Raw genomic sequence first — 16663 nt, forward strand, 5'->3', positions numbered from 1 at the left:
GGCTTTGGCCGAGCCACCCAAGGGTGGCTCGGCCTTGGCCGAGCCACCCAAGGGTGGCTCGGCTTTGGCCGAGCCCCCTTAGGCATGGTTGTTTCGTCGTTTTCCGCTCTTTCCGGTTCCGGTTCTGTCCGTGATTCGGTTGTGGTTCTGTTGTGAACTTTGATTTGTTCGGGATCTTGATTTGGAAGTCTGGATCCCGATTAGGCAGTAAATCGGATTCCTGATTTGGCAGTAAGTCGGATTCCTGATTTGGTAGTAAATCTGCTTCTGAGTTCGAGTCCGAAACTGATCTTGATTCGATCGTGATTCGTCCGAGTCTGTTTTCGGTTGGATGACTCGTTGATTCCTTAACACTTGGCTTGATTCCGAACGCGTATGGATGCATTCCGTCGCTTCCGTGCGATTCGTCGATCTCGTCGGCTCGTTGGTTTGTCGGTTCGTGCCGAGCTGAGCTAAGGGACCTATAAGCAATTTTATATGCCTACAGAGGACACCTTTCGTTTCGAGCTTTTGAGAGAGAACCTGAGTGAGGACACTTTGGTCTCGGGGCTCAAAGTGCTTTAAGAAGAGGAGCCTGCATTTGTGAGCCCCGGGTTGGGTTAGTGTTATAATGCTTAAGTTGGCTAATCGAGGCACGTGTCTTCCTTTCAAGAGTAGTTTATACTTAACAATTTTTGTGATACAACAATCATCTATAAACTTGGACAAGCAGGGGACTTTGCTCCAAACCTTTACACTTAATAGATCATGCATATCTAAATTGATCAACCATTAAAGGTTTTTCCTAGAAAATACTTTTGAAATAGCATAATTCTACAAGAACAACATTTTAATTTTAATTTATACAGAACCATCTTTAAAACATGTTTGTGTTGCAACCAACCACCTCCAAAGCAAAATTTCACTAAAAAACTAAACATAACCTTAAAAATTCATTTTCAAGGTACATGACATTCATCTTAACTAAACCTAAACATTAACAAAATGAGTCACTTTCCTTGAATGTGAGTTTTTAAGGATATTTTTGGGTTTTTAGTGGAAATTCTAACTGATAGGTGGTTAATTGCAACAAAAATCCAGTTGAAAGGTGGTTTTTGTATAAACTGAAATTGAAAAGTGTTCTTGTAGAATTGCCCTATTTTAAGGTGGTTTCTAGACCCAACTATCATTCCTATTTTATATATAAAGAGAAATTGGTGCAATTTCTGAAGATACAGAAAATTAACATGTGTCAAACTATAAAGATATAAAAAGTTGGCATGTGTCATATCATACGTATCTGCATGTCCATTTATCCTATTAGAAGATGACATGTAGACACTTAATCTTATATCATCTTGAATTATAATCAAATTAAAACTATTCATAATTAGAAAATTCTAATAATTAAATATTTTATAATATTTATCAAATATAACTATCCATAATTAAAAAAATATCATAATTATATATTTAAAATTTAAAATTTTAAAAATCATGTAAAAAGCTTGTCTACTAAAATCATGGGTTAATTTTGAAAAACCTCCCTCAACTATATTAATTTGAAAAAACCCCAAGTATTAGCATATTGTAGAGAACCCCCTCGACTATAAAAATTTCAGATGACCCCTTAAAATTTTCTCACTTAATCCTAGGGCTATCCAAATGACCCGTCGGCCCGGGCCTGGCACGGGATTGGCCCGGAAACCGCCGGGCCAACCGGGCTCCGGCCAGTACTAGGCCGCCGTTATCGACGGCCACGACCGACACGGAGGAATCATTGGGCAAAATTCACCGGGCGCGCAGCCGACTCGGCGGGCAGTAGCAAAGCCGGGCCGATCAGGCGGACGAGCCCGGCCCGGCATAAACAATTACAATGTGCCGTTTTATGCCAAAACAGTCTATTTCGTGACCTTTGTTATCCACCGCCATTAACGGGTCTGGTCCCTGCCGTACCATAATGGCCGATTGCTGTTTTGACCGTTTTGCCCCTAAAAACAGTTAAAAAATGGTCATAGGGTGAGAGTATTTTGGTCATTTATCTAGGGGGCTGCCTCTATAAATAAAGAGAGGTTTTTATTTATTTTCCTCACGCCAAAACTCATCCATTTCTCTCTTATACTCTCTTATACACTCTTATACTCTCTTATACTCTCTTATACTCTCTAATAATCTCTTATACTCTCTAATTCTTCAATCAAATGACTTCCGAATCTGATTATGAAGGGCAAAACTTATCTCTCGATTTTGAAATGAGTCCTCCTACCGGCTCTACTCCTACCGATCCTACCGATGTTAATCCTAGATCCGGTGGCGACGATTGTACACCAAGAGCTCCTAAAAGGCCGAGATCCGATGTATGAAATATTTACGAGAAGATAGACGTCACCAAGGATGAACACGGTAGGATCCTTACCCAGAAGGCTAAATGTGTGTTGTGCGACAAGATTTTCCAAGCTCATCATAAGAGCGGCACCAACCACCTCAAACACCGTTTACATAAACACAACTGAGGCCAGACGCCTCAAGGTGATATCCGATAATCTATGATCTCACAATCCTCAACTTCTGATAGTCTCGGAAGTTGGAGTTATGATGCAGCCCATGCTAGGAAATGCGTCATCAGGTTTATCATTCTTAAGAATCTTCCTTTTAGATTAGTAGAAAATGACAAATTTGAAGATTTATTTACAGATAGGTTTTACCCCGCATTTAAAAATTTTCTCGTCAAACTTGTCAACGTGATATTTTAAAACATTATCAGGAGGAACAAATAAAAATAATTTCTTATTTTCAAAGTTTAAACTGTAAATTTTCTTTAACTTCTGATATTTGGACATTTAAAGCACAACTGGTTATTTATGCATCACAGCACACTGGATTGATGAAAAATGGTAAATGTTTAAAAAAATTGTTTTCTTTATTGCAATTGAAGAGTCACATACTGGTATTAATGTTGCAAATTTAATAATTGAAGAACTTATGAAACTAAAAATTTCAGAAAGAATATTTTCTCTTTTACTAGATAATACAAGTAATAATAATGTAGTTGTTGATTTTATCAAAACAACTTTGTCATTGTCATGTCATGGTGATCTTTTTCATATTAGACGCATCTGTCATATTTTAAATTTAATTGTTCAAAGTGTATTTACTGAAATTAACCCATGATAGAAAATGTTAGGTCAATAACTTATATGCATAATGCTTCTAAATAAAGAATTAGAAGATAAAAATAATTTTATAAAAGAAAAAATGTAAAGCCCAGACTAATTTAAAAAGATATTGACCATAGGTGGAATTCCACCTATGCAATGTTAAGTGTAACAATAGAATATAAAAAATTATAAATAATTTTATTACTTGTTATTCTTCTAGTTCTAGCTCTGGTAGCACCTATGGAATAACTGAAGAGGAATGGATAATTATAAGTGATTTAAAAGAGATGTTACAAATTTTTTATGATGCTACAATGTTATTATCTGACTGTTATCATCCAAGCATTGCTTTAGTTGTTTTACAAATTTTAAATATCAAAAAAATTGCTAAATATCGTATGGATGATACTTTTGGAACTATAATTTTTCAAACGGAGAGCAAATTTAATAAGTATTTTAGGCATATCCCTCATATTTTTGGTTTGGGGGTTCTTATTGATCCGCAATTGAAGGATATTGGCCTTCGAAGTTTATTACAATCCTTGTATGGTAATCAGATTATAGACTTAGATGATGGATTCACCATTACTGCTACTTCTCATCATAATACTATTAGATTTTTTTTAAACCTTATATGATAAGTATGCAGCTAAACATGGTGTAGCTACACATCAGTCTACAACTTCGGCTTCTTCGAGCTCAAGTCAAGGTAAAAGTGTATGTTTTGATAGGTATGCAATAGTAGCTGAACTAACTGGTGGATCTGGACTTGGATCATCATTGGAGGTTTCTGAAATAGATGAATATTTATCTACTTCTTTAGTTAAATGTCAAAATAATAATAATTTAGATACTTTGTAATGGTGGAGAGTATATGGATCAGTTTTATATCCTATACTTTTCACCATGGCTCATGATTTACTAACAGTACAAGTTTCGATGGTAGCTTCAGAATCCGTCTTCAGCACAGCAGGACATTTGATCGACGATCACAGGACATTGTTAGATCCGTATACTGTACAGGCGGTAGTGTGCTTACAAGATTGATAGAGGTATGAGAAGAGAACGCAAGACATCGATCGGCTGGCTGGAATTAAAGATAAATTTAAAGAATTAGGACTAGCAGATAGATATAACGATTAAATAATATTCATCAAATTGTAATTTTTATTTCTTAGTTAAATTTTATAATGAATTATTTTGGAAACAGTTACAAATGATAGTGATATAGGTGAGTAGGTGCCAATCTAGTTAGGATGTACTCATCTATTGTGAAGCGACGAATTCTGAAATAAATTTATACTTGTAAAGGATTTACTGATTATTAATAAAGAAGTTATTTTTATCATCTGTCTTTTTTATAATTTTTTGTATTTGTAATTTATGTAACTTCTAGTGATTAATAATATTATTATTTTTATTAAAATCTTGTGTAATTTTTTAATGTAAAATTAGAGTTTTAAAGAGATTTAAAAAAAAATAAAAAAGAATAAAAAAATGGGTCGGCCCGGAGCCCGGCCCGCTCAGGCCCGGACCCAGACCCGGACCGGGGCAACCGGGTCTGGGTCTAGGCTCTGGTTTTGCCCGGCCCGGATGGACACCCCTACTTAAGCCCCCTCCCTCCCTCAAATATGAGGTGTGTCTCAGAAAATTCCCCTGTTTTTCAGAGAGACCCCCTCGAGTTTGAGACTATTGTAAGTAACTCCTCAAGTTTAAAAATTCCATAAATGCATACCAACTCTTCTCTCTTTACACCCTGAAAGCTAAAACTGTTAGTTCTATCATGTCACATGTGCAAGTAAGTGACTATGAAAAGACCAAAATACCCCTCAATTATAAAAAATAGTTTGATGTTTTGGGATAAAAGAAAGAGAGAATGAGAAAGAAGGGGGGGATATTTTAAATTAAAAATAGTTATTTTTTACTGGTTGGGAGTTTCTTTATGATTAAATTTGTTGGTTTTTAAAGGATATTTAAGTTATCTTCCATTTTAAATAATTTCATGGAGGTTTGCTTAGAAAAGTGAGAAAGATTGGAGATGTTTAGAGAAACCCCATAGTTAGGAGTTTTCTTTGATTTTCTAAATTGAGTGGGATTATCTATAATATGCACAAAACTTTAGGGGATTTTTCTCAAATTAAAATAGTTGAGAGTGAAATTTTTTATCCATCATAGTTAGGGTTTTTTTGGGGGTAGGGTGGGGTGAGGTGGGGTGGGGTAGGGTGGGGTGAGCCTTCTAAAATTAACCCTAAAATCATATATATTGGCCTTTTTGTTTTGATGATATTTTAACAAATAATTTATAACTAATATTGTTTGTGTAGTATTTATGTTTTCTTATTTATTCTAGACAAACAATAAGTTAGAGGTTGGATGGACTAGAGCTTTCACGATCATGTCCAATGGAGGTTGGTGGAATAGTAAAGTAAAACAATGCAATTCAAGTTAAAGATTCAAGTTCAAGCTTCATCCGTAAGTTTACCAAGAAGAGCTTATTGAAGATTAAGTTGCTTGGGTAATGTTCGCTGGAAAAATTAAGTCTTTCTTCGTTGTCGATATCATTGCTATCTCAGTTAACAACTTTATGCTTCTCTATGAGGTAGTATATATTATTTTCCTATTTTCTCCTTTATTTTCTGTCTTTATTGAGACTTTCAACATTAAGCCTCCAACTAGTATAAGTACATGTAACTATACTCATCAATCATATCAAGTTTCTTTTCTTTCCGAATCTCTATTCTTATTATGGTATTAGAGCCATCTTCTTCATCTAGTGAGACATCTTCCGTCTTTCATGATGTTGGGGCCACTGAGGGGTTTCTCCGCGCTTCCCCTTGGCGGCTTCAACCTCGGCAATATCTCCAGTGGCCCACATCATTGCCGGTAGGCCATACGTAGCCACTCATGACCTGCTACAACACCACATATCAACCATCCATCATCCTGCACTATCTCAAACTCTTCACAAGCCAATCACAACCTTAAACCTAAATTCCCATCGTCTTATACCAGCAACTACCCAGACAACTTCCACCTAATTGTATTAATTTCTAACCCACATCACAACCCTCAACTAACTCCAAACCCTCCTGTAGAACTTTCCAAACACACTGCAACTTCGCCCTACAACGCCGTCCACAACAACACCATCAACATCATCAATATATACTCCAAATGCAACTATATTAGAATGCACACTAAGTGTTCAATTTAATGATTCAGTAGCAAGCACCTACAACTCGCTCTGCTCATCTCGCAACTCACGAGTGATGCAATCCCTGCACCATCAAGCTCTGCCACCATCAATCACCCATCCTCACAAGCTAGATCATTGCTGACCATCTCCGCATGGCAAATCTTGCATCTCTTGTGGCTTGATGCTCCACCTCCAACCTGCGAGCTGTCACTCACCATCCACATCGCATTACAAAGCCTCTACCACAAACACGAAGGAAAATTGATTTGTATTCCTTTAATCTCAGTTACAATTGGATTTCCTGATTACAAAAGAGAGGAGAATGAATTTGATTCTCCCCTTTGTTTAATTCTGGGTTCTTCACGGTGACGGTAGAGTGCTTCCTTCGAATGCTCGCGTCGAATTTGCTCTCCGTTGACGATCCGAACGTCTTGATTCACTGGAACGTGGTCTTCTCCTCACGATTTGACGTTGTGGAGGACTTGCGTGGCAAGTTTGAAACTCTTGATGAGTTGATTGATCTTAACCGTAATTGGTTAGACAAGTCCAGGATCTCTTCTTTGCTGCTCAAGAGAATGATCAAAGATCCCCTGAACTAAGCTGATTTCTTAGTTATTTATAGGGGATTAAGGGGTGTAACCGCCCTCCTTAATTCGCTCCTATGTGGGGCTAATGGGATGTAACCGCCCCTTAAATCACTCCTAAGTGGAGTTGTGATCCCCTCAGATCATGGGAAACGGTTTTGAAACCGTTCAGCTCGTGTTTGAACGAGTCAAACGCAAAATCCGCTTTCTGGCATGAATTCTGCGTTCAAACGCAGTGTTTGGAAGCTCAGACACAGAAATTGGAAGCTGCATTGGCTGTTTGTTGGAAGCTGCGTTTGGTAACAGATGAAAGCTGCGTTGACAGCTTTCGGAGGCTGCGTTTGCAGCCGAACATGAGCTGCGTTGGCAGATGGATCTGAGCTGCGTTTACAGCTGGATCTGAGCTGCGTTTGCAGCGTTTAGAGCTGAATGTGAGCTGCGTTTGCAGCCAGGTTTGACCTGCGTTCGCGGTCGAATTGGTGTTGCATCTTGTGAAGGTCGTCAGGTTGTAACCTTCTGGAAGTCGTCAGATTGTAACTTCCATCATCGGTGTTTGATGGGGAATCAGCTATCTATTATGATTTTTAGACAGTCTACAGAACCCCTTCCAAAGTTTTCGAAAGTTCGCGGTTGACTGGGACAAATTTTTGAAATACTTTGGATCTCAACTCTGATCTTGGAGCTTTTGATTCCTTGTCATAAGGAGTTGTTCTTTGCACCCACTTCAAAGGCATCTTGGTTGAATTGATTTTCCACGCATGACCTATGTGATGATGAGCTTCAAATAGAAACAGTAGCAACGGTACAAGCTACTCATGAGCAGAAGCTATCTAACGTCACGTCATGGCTCACCTACATTCAGCTGATGGGCCCGCAAACATTCATAGGATTTTTTGGCAAACCTTCAGCCATTAACGGATTTGATAAGCCATTACCGACTACCGTTTGAGTCAGGCTAGCACATGGATTGTCTAAGTCCGTTCCACATGTAACGTTGTGCTAAGAGAATAAACCCTCTTAGACATGATGCTATAATTTTGAATACATAGACTTTGTCGTTATTTCTTCCTGTGTTACTTGAAACACTGAAAGAAAGTTGGAAGCGCCAGAGGTGTAATATTAACTTGGCATGAATTTTCACTTAGAGTGAAATTCAGAAAATTTTTTTATTATCACTAGGATAATTCCAGAAAATATTTAATCCGCTGGGGATTTTATAATGACAACTTGCTATTCTTGTTGAAAAAGGATTAACAAGTTTATTGGGGGGTTTGACTATTAGAGGTGTGATGTTAACCTAATAGTATTTTTATGGACCTATCGCTCCGTTAACGAGAGTCGATAAGTGGAAAGTGTTGCGATCGGAGTAACTTTGAGGACCTATCGCTCTGTTGACGAGAGTCGATAAGTGGAAAGTGTTGCGATCGGAGCAACTTTGAGGACCTATCGTTTTATTGACGAGAGTCGATAAGTTGATTTTGTCAGAAGTGTTTGATATTAACGTGATAAGAGAATGTTACGATCGGAGCAACTTTATGGACTTATCATCCTATTAAAAAGGATTGATAAGTGGATTGTCAGAGGTTTGGTGTTAACATGACGGGAATTTGTTGCGATCGGAGCAACTTTAAGGACTTATCATCCTATTGAAGAGGATTGATAAGTTAATTTTGTCAGAGGTGTGATATTAACATGACAGAAATTTATGTTGCGATCGGAGCAACTTTATGGACTTATCATCCTATCGAAGAGGATTAATAAGTGAGTTTTGTCAGAGGTGTGATATTAACGTGACAAGATTGTGTTGCGATCGGAGCAACTTTGTGGACTTATCATCCTATTGACGATGATTGATAAGTGGGTTGTCAGAGGTATGATGTTAACGTGATAAGATTGTGTTGCGATGGGAGCAACTTTGTGGACTTATCATCCTATTGACGAGGATTGATAAGTAGGTTGTCAGAGGTATGATGTTAACGTGACAAGATTGTGTTGCGATGGGAGAAACTTTGTGGACTTATCATCCTATTGACGAGGATTGATAAGTGGGTTTCGTCAGAGGTTTAGTGTTAACGTGACAGGATTTGTGTTGCGATTAGAGCAACTTTGTGGACTTATCATCCGGATTTGTGTTGCGATTGGAGCAACTTTGTGGACTTATCATCCTATTGATGAGGATTGATAAGTGGGTTATCAGAGGTATAATGTTAACGTGACAAGATTGTGTTGCGATGAGAGCAACTTTATGGACTTATCATCCTATTGACGAGGATTGATAAGTGGGTTTTGTCAGAGGTGTCATATTAACATGACAGGAATTTGTGTTGCGATTGGAGCAACTTTGGGGACTTATCATCCTATTAAAGAGGATTGATAAGTTGATTTGTCAGAGGTTTGATATTAATATGACAGGAATTTATGTTGCGATAAGAGCAACTTTGTGGACTTATCATCCTATTGACGAGGATTGATAAGTGGATTTTGTCAGAGGTGTGATATTAACATGACAGGAATTTGTGGACCTACCATCCTATTGAAGAGGATTGATAAGTGGGTTTTGTCAGAGGTTTAGTGTTAACGTGACATGATTTGTGTACTTGTGATTTGAACAAGATTTTGGGGACTAACGTCTCGCTGGGGAGAATTGCTAAGTGAGTTTATCATCAGAAGCGATGAATTTTGATACTAAGATTTTGAAGACTTAGTGTCTTGCTGGGGAAGATTACGATTTGAGCAATTTTGAGGACCTATCATCCTATTTAAGAGGATTGATAAGTTGATTGTCAGAGGTATATTGTTAACGTGACAAATTGGGAGCGATGCCAACTGAATTCATACTCCGTGAGGATGATGATTGTCAGAAGTATAATGTTAACTTGACGATGTGAAAGATTCGTTATTCTTAATCCCTAGTCTTGATTAAGACTTAACATGAGAATAAAAAGAGGGGTAGACATGGCATATTGCCTTGTGGGCCACTATCCATCAAGTCGTTCAGTGACATTGGAGTGTAACGACTACGATTAGAATAGAGGTACGTCACACGGCAGGCCACTATCTGAAGAGTTTGGCCATCAGAGGTAATTGTTAACGTGATAGTTTTGTGGACCCGCCATCCTATTGAAGAGGATTGGCAGATTGATGGACTATCAGAGGTAGATGTTAACGTGATAGAGGATTAACAAGGTTATGGACTATCAGAGGTAACTATTAACGTGATAGTTTTGTGGATCTACCATCCTATTGAAGAGGATCGACAGGAGAATTTAGAGGGAATAGACTATCAGAGGTAATCAATAACGTGATAGTTTTGGTGGATCCGTCATCCTATTGAAGAGGATTGGTAGATTGAATTTGGAGGAAATGGACTATCAGAGGTGATCATTAACATGATAGTTTTGTGGACCTACCATCCTATTAAAGAGGATTGGTAGGAGAATTTGGAGGGAATAAACTATCAGAGGTGGTCATTAACATGATAGTTTTGATGGACCCGCCATCCTATTGAAGAGGATTGGTGGGGGAATTTAGGGAAAATGGACTATCAGAGGTAATTGTTAATGTGATAGTTTTGGTGAACCCGCCATCCTATTGAAGATGATCGGTGGGGGAATTTGGAGAAACTAGACTATCAGAGGTAACTGTTAACGTAATAGTTTTGGTGGATTTCGTGGTTGACCGAGGTATTCTATTGAACATGACAACTTAGAAAAATTATTACTCATAATCCAATGAACTACAAATAAACTAATCCCCAATCTTGAATAAGTATAGGGGGGAAAAGAGGTAGACATGGCACATCTCCTAGTGGACCATTAGCTAATAAATTTGACTATCAGAGGTAACTGTTAACCTGATAGTTGTTGGACCTGCCATCCTACTGAAGAGGATTAGCTTCAGTAGTCGTGGTATCTTCCTCTTCTGACTGAGAAGATTGGGCTTGGTCTGATTGCTCAGGTTGATCCTGCCTACTTTGTTCTTCAGCTTTGATCCTGACAATAATCTTTTGAGCCTGTTCGCCTTGAGAGATTAGTTGTCTCCAGGAACGACATTCTGCAACCCCTATTCGAGCTAGGAGGTCGGTTTGCAAATTATGTCGACAGGTCTCCACTAGGGTAGACTGTGTCATACATGTCGGATATCGCAGAGCCATGTTTCGAAACCTTTTGACGAAGGCTTTGACAGACTCCCTCTTCTTCTGCTTGGTGGCGAGAAGGGTATGGATGGAGACTTCTGTATCCTCTTCAAAGAATCTTGACAGGAATAGTCTCTCTAGATCTGCCCACTTTTGGATACATCCGGCAGGCAGTTTTTTGAACCATTCAAAGGCAACTCCCTTGAGGGTACCAATGAACAATCGAACCAGTATGGTGTCGCTTGATATCACACTCCCAGTCTGTGACTTGAAATGATAGATATGTTGGTTCGGTGATCCCGTGCCGTCAAAAGTTTGTAACGTCGGGAGCTCAAACTTTTGAGGATAAGGGGCTGCATCCCATTCGGCAGGATAGGATCTGATAACTCCCTCATCTTGGAGCTCGCTTCTGTTGGCAATGACATTGAGGCGGGCTTCCAATGCTTTCATTTTGGCAGACTGGAGATTTTGCTTGTTCTCCGTCTCTCTTCCTTCATCAGAGGAAGATTCTAGGTTGTGGGCTTCTTGGTCAGAAGCCGTGTCATCAACCACTTTTTTCTTCCCTTTGCTTGTGTGAGGTTGGGATGAAGACGTTTTTCCTCTCCGGAAGGATTCTTGCCTAGGTGGCGAATCTGTCTTCTGAGATTTGGCCTTGTCTGCGACGATTTGATTCATCAGGGCCAAGAGTTCATTGATGGCCTCCTGCTGAGATTTGAGCATGGCCTCCTGCTCATCAAGTCTCTTCGCGAGATCTTCATGGTTTCCCGTCATATAAACGGAGCTCTCATGTTCAACAAAAGAGCTTGATGATTGGGACTCTGCAATGGTTGAGTGTTCATCATCGGAATTGGTTCCTCTGGCTAGCCTCCGATAGTTGGCAGGGAGAATGGTTCCTGTTCGCGTCCGAGTGCGTTGGTAGACTCCTTCAAACTCGTTAGCGATTTCTCTGACGGTCGGTGAACGACTTGTCTCAGAGTCATCGGAACTAGGACATGAGGCTTTCCCTCTGCTGATCACATTGATAGTGACCCCAAGATATTCGGTCTCTGGAGACTTCTTCCTGTGAGAACGTCGTCGTTGGTTGGGCAAAGCAACGTTCGTAAATTGGTCGAACACCAACAGTTTGGCCGCATATGAGCAGCATTGATATCCCGAGAGGACCGTAGGAATCAGTCGTTCACATTGGAATGAACGAATGACTTGTTGCATCGGTCTTTCTCTCGATATGAACTTTCGCAAATCTGTTGTGAAGATTCGAGGAGAACTACTCACTGATCGTGAGGTTTGAATTGGAACCCCCAGTCCCTGTTGTGAAGATTCGAGGAGAACTACTCACTGATCGTGAGGTTTGAATTGGAACCCCCAGTCCATGATAGGACGGGACTAGCTCCTGGTGAGCATGGATATGGTTGAGATGCCTTGAATCCAAAGACTTCTTATATCCACCCCTCGATCTAATCGCGCTACGCAGAGAATCCGAAGACTTCTTATACACCAGGTTATGTACTGGATTTCGTTCCCCGAACGCATGCCTGAGATTCAGGTTTTGCTGGTGAAACGCAGTCTCGAGATCTGCTTTTTGGTTCTGAAACGCATGCCTGAGAGTTGCGTTCAGTTAATGGAACGCACTCCTGAAGGCTGCATTTTTACTGTACAATGCACCACTGAGGGCTGCATTCAGTCTTATTCACACAGAGCCTATGTTTGGGCTCATAGACGCGAGGCTTGTTTTCTGAAGTAGAAACGTAGAGCACCTGGTCGCGTTTAGGCTCACAAACACGAAGCTCGTGTTGACTTGAAGATCGACATTCACGGAGATGTGCTCGTCGTAGGGATCTCCTCCTTCGTCGAGCGACGTTCTTCTTGGCCTTTTTCAAGGCCTTTGCAGCGAGGTTGTTGGCGTTGATGGAACTTGCCACTACAATGGGCCTTTTATGACCCAATACCCGCTGTGAAGATGTGGGTATAGAACTTTCAACTCGTTGAACGAGTTTAGCAGAAGTCAAGTCCACTCCTTCAGAGGAGGGACTGTTCGAGCAGTCTTGATCAAAGGGGAGGGCCTCCTTGGGTGATTTGGCTACAATTGGAGCAGTTAGACTTGCGTATAGCCTTGGGGCTAAGGGATCCGGAGGAGAGGACTTCCTCATACTTGGCTTGATCGAACTCTATGACGAGAGTTTCAACCGTGGTTCCAGTGAGATGAACATCGGATTGCGCCACCACTTCTTCGTTAGAGAAGATCGTCCCCATCAGAGTCGCCATCTTTTGTTTGTGGAAAATTTGCAGTAAAAGAAACGAAGGAAAATTAATTTGTATTCCTTTAATCTCAGTTACAATTGGATTTCATGATTACAAAAGAGAGGAGAATGAATTTGATTCTCCCCTTTGTTTAATTCTGGGTTCTTCACGGTGACGGTGGAGTGTTTTCTTCGAATGCTCGCATCGAATTTGCTCTCCGTTGATGATCCGAACGTCTTGATTCACTAGAACGTGGTCTTCTCTTCACGATTTGACGTTGTGGAGGACTTGCGTGGCAAGTTTGAAACTCTTGATGAGTTGATTGATCTTAACCGTAATTGGTTAGACAAGTCCATGATCTCTTCTTTGCTGCTGAAGAGAAGGATCAAAGATCTCCTGAACTAAGCTGATTTCTTAGTTATTTATAGGGGATTAAGGGGTATAACCGTCCTCCTTAATTCGCTCCTATGTGGGGCTAATGGGATGTAACCGCCCCTTAAATCACTCCTGATTGGAGTTATGATCCCCTCAGATCGTGGGAAACGGTTTTGAAACCGTTCAGCTCGTGTTTGAACGAGTCAAACGCAAAATCCGCTTTCTGGCATGAATTCTGCATTCAAACGCAGTGTTTGGAAGCTCAGACACAGCAATTGGAAGCAGTGTTTACATTTACATATTTGTTTATCATTTTTATTAAAGCTAGATTTATAATTAAGTTTAGATTTGTTTTATTTATTAAATCTCATTGTTACACACACCCACTTGAGCTTTAGTATTTTCATACATAGTATATTTGGGTTGTGGGGTTGTGCGTTGAGAATGAGCTTATTTGTATTCTCATCCATATTAGAGAACAAATTATTGTATTGAGCTTTTTTTGTGAGGATATACTTTGTAATACACTTGTACATCGAGAGGAGTGTGTGATGAGAGACGGGGTCATCCCAAGAGGAGTGGTATCGGTAGTAAAGCCTAGGAAGAGGTTGTAAATCCGAGCACTTGAGGGAGACACAGGATAGAGACCAACACTTAGAGGGTGTAGAGTGTGATTACAAGAGTGTGAGATTGTAGAGTTTTCGGTGAGCTAAAAAACCGAATGTGAGGTGTAAACATTATTCGGGTGAGCATCGAAAACCCGGTTATGTAGTGGATTCTCCCCGAGAGTGGGAAGCGGAGACATAGGACGGAAGGACCGAACTCCGTGATCATTTGCTTATGTTTGTGTTGGTTTATTTGCGCACTATCACTCTTGTTTAATTTTGTTTATTTCACCCTTGTTTATTTTGTTTATCCTTACTAATAATTCATTGAATATCTTATTTGCTAGGATAACTTGTTAATAAGTTTTTAATCGGTATAAAATCGGATTAGATTAGCATAAATCCTATTCACCCCCCTCTAGGGTTTTTTCCTAGTGACATTAGGGTCTAATAATATATACAAAATTATACACATGTCAAATTATATTTAAAGTTAATGAATTTGTCTTCCTCTTAAATTGTTATTGATTAATTTGTTAATTTTTTATTGATTTGATATTACGTGTTTACAAATTTTTATAAAGAGGTGTTATTGGTTCACCTTATATATATATATAATTAAATTTTTTTTATATTACAAAAGTAATCACTACAATTTAAAAAATAATCAAATAATTTATAAAAATTATCCAAAATATTATCTCAAACTCTCCCTACTTTTTTCGCTTTTTTTAATAACTAGATTGAAATTATAATAGGTTCTTAAGATTATTCTAAGTATAAATATTTAGATTCTTAAGATATTTTATGTATATTTTAAAATAACATATACTTTTGTAATTATGCCAAAATTCTAATTCAAGCATCACAGAATTGATGTTTAAGTGTGAGATTATTTTAGATTATATCAATATGTGAAGGCGTTATATCTCATCTAACTACACCGTTTTATTTGATTGCTTCACATTGCAACGTTTAACTCAATGTACTCTATAGTTCATACCATATCTTAAAAGTTTTTACAATAAAACATGAATATAAGATGACCTTACTAGCTAGAGAAATCTCTCCAGTTCCTTGATTGAAGAGATATTTTATGTGTTGTGATCATACAAGAAGCATCGACACTTTTTATATAATTTTTATTTTATAAATATTATAAGGAATGAGAGATATTATGAAGTAGAGATTGATAGTTAAACTATCTAATTTAAATTTAAAATTTTGAAATAGAAAATATTCACGAGCTCATTTGGAAAACAAACTTTTTTTTCTCTTTTTATCTTAAAAAATTATAGATAAGAGTAAATTATAAAAGAGTGGCTGGTGGTTGGACTATCTAACTCTGAATTTTAAAATTTGAAATAAAAGTCACTCACCCCTTTATTTTGAATTTCTTCTGAATTTTTAACTATTTGAAATGGAAGCTCCCATTCAGATTATATGCTATGCGTCATTAGTGTAAGCTCATTGTATACTCATATCCATAAAAAATGAGTATATTAAAAAATAGAAAAGAAGTGTTAAATATATAGCGTATATGTATTCTCATGATAGTCTATCTTCTCTATGAGGTAGTATATATTATTTTCCTATTTTCTCCTTTATTTTCTGTCTTTATTGAGACTTTCAACATTAAGCCTCCAACTAGTATAAGTACATGTAACTATACTCATCAATCATATCAAGTTTCTTTTCTTTCCGAATCTCTATTCTTATTATGGTATTAGAGCCATCTTCTTCATCTAGTGAGACATCTTCCGTCTTTCATGATGTTGGGGCCACTGAGGGGTTTCTCCGCGCTTCCCCTTGGCGGCTTCAACCTCGGCAATATCTCCAGTGGCCCACATCATTGCCGGTAGGCCATACGTAGCCACTCATGACATGCTACAACACCACATATCAACCATCCATCATCCTGCACTATCTCAAACTCTTCACAAGCCAATCACAACCTTAAACCTAAATTCCCATCGTCTTATACCAGCAACTACCCAGACAACTTCCACCTAATTGTATTAATTTCTAACCCACATCACAACCCTCAACTAACTCCAAACCCTCCTGTAGAACTTTCCAAACACACTGCAACTTCGCCCTACAACGCCGTCCACAACAACACCATCAACATCATCAATATATACTCCAAATGCAACTATATTAGAATGCACACTAAGTGTTCAATTTAATGATTCAGTAGCAAGCACCTACAACTCGCTCTGCTCATCTCGCAACTCACGAGTGATGCAATCCCTGCACCATCAAGCTCTGCCACCATCAATCACCCATCCTCACAAGCTAGATCATTGCTGACCATCTCCGCATGGCAAATCTTGCATCTCTTGTGGCTTGATGCTCCACCTCCAACCTGCGAGCTGTCACTCACCATCCAC

Source organism: Asparagus officinalis, chromosome 4 (genome assembly GCF_001876935.1).
Source record: "Asparagus officinalis chromosome 4, Aspof.V1, whole genome shotgun sequence".
In the NCBI taxonomy this organism is placed as follows: domain Eukaryota; kingdom Viridiplantae; phylum Streptophyta; class Magnoliopsida; order Asparagales; family Asparagaceae; genus Asparagus; species Asparagus officinalis.